At 36.6% G+C, this 1521-nt stretch overlaps 1 non-coding gene across 1 annotated transcript; it reads left to right on the forward strand.

Annotated features, from left to right (window-relative positions):
• The first annotated feature begins 416 nt into the window (after positions 1 to 416).
• Positions 417 to 498, forward strand: TRNAS-UGA (transfer RNA serine (anticodon UGA)). The gene has a single exon. It is a non-coding gene; the product is annotated as a tRNA-Ser (tRNA).
• The last annotated feature ends 1023 nt before the right edge of the window (positions 499 to 1521 follow it).

Consider the following 1521-nt stretch of genomic DNA (forward strand, 5'->3'; position numbering starts at 1 on the left):
CGCAGAACAATTTAAGCGGCAGAATTGTCAGCCGCTGAAATTCCGCAGTGTGAAAGGGTATCACAGAAACCCATTCACACTGATGGTTCTGTTCACTGCCCAGAATTCTACTCGTGAAATTCCAGGGGAATTCCGCAGTGTGAACGTACCCTTATAGGGTTGATGCCCCCCCACAGTTCTTGAATATTTCCTAATATACCATATAGGTGACTCTGGAGCCTCCGTTATATCCTCATCTATCTGAATGTAGATTTTGGCTCAGGGAGAGATTAATGTGTAATAACAATTAGATCAACTTTGCTGTGACTGTGTTGTGTATAATGTATCTGATCCTATGTAATAGAGTCCTACGGCCCCTCAGGGGAGGATCAGCATCTGAACTGTCCCTAGATGGTAAAAGAAACCTAACTGTGAAAGCTGTGATGGCCGAGTGGTTAAGGCGTTGGACTTGAAATCCAAAGGGGTCTCCCCGCACAGGTTCAAATCCTGTTCACAGCGGATTTGTTTGTTTTTTTTACTTTTAGTATTAAACTGATTGGGACATAATTATCATTTATACTAACAAGATTGGGACATAATTATCATTTATACTAACAATTTTTTTCTAATTTAATAATTAATAATTTTATATTTAATTGTATTTTTTTCATATTCTGAAAGGTTACCCATAGCTTGTTCTCCTAGACCTTCTTTATTTTCCGTACTATCTTGGGCTTCTGTGGCTTAGTTGGTTGGTAAACAGGAGATCCTGAGTTTAAGTCTCAGCAGTGCCTTGTTTTTTTTTCTTAGTCTCTTCAAGGTTTTTCTATATCATTATAAGTAAATATCTGTTCACACAAGAACAAATCAAACAAAATGTGTAAACACAGCTACAGTCAAATCTACTCTCTCCGGACACTTTATTAGGTACATTTTACCAGTACAGGGCTGGATCCCTTTTTTGCTGTTATTTTGCATGGCAGTTTTCCTTCAAGGTGTTAAAAACATTCCTCACTAGATATTTTTTTTTCATTTTTTTAGACCATTCTCTAAACCCTAGAGATGGTTGTGCATGAAAATCCATCTAGCGCCAACCATGTCACATTCAAAGCCACTTAACCCCTTAACCCCTTAAGGACCCAGCCAATTTTCAGTGCAGGACCCGGCCATTTTTTGCACATCTGACCACCGTCACTTTAAGCATTAATAACTCTGGGATGCTTTTACCTTTCATTCTGATTCCGAGATAGTTTTTTCGTGACATATTCTACTTTATGTTAGTGGTAAATTTTCGTCGATACTTGCATCATTTCTTGGTGAAAAATTCCAAAATTCGATGAAAAAATAGAAAATTTTGCTTTTTTCTAACTTTGTAGCTCTCTGCTTGTAAGGAAAATAGACATTCCAAATAAATGATATATTGATTCACATATACAATATGTCTACTATATATTTGCATCATAAAGTTGACATGTTTTTACTTTTGGAAGACATCAGAGGGCTTCAAAGTTCAGCAGCAATTTTCAAATTTTTCACAAATTT

This window comes from Hyla sarda, chromosome 4 (assembly GCF_029499605.1).
Source record: "Hyla sarda isolate aHylSar1 chromosome 4, aHylSar1.hap1, whole genome shotgun sequence".
NCBI lineage: Eukaryota > Metazoa > Chordata > Amphibia > Anura > Hylidae > Hyla > Hyla sarda.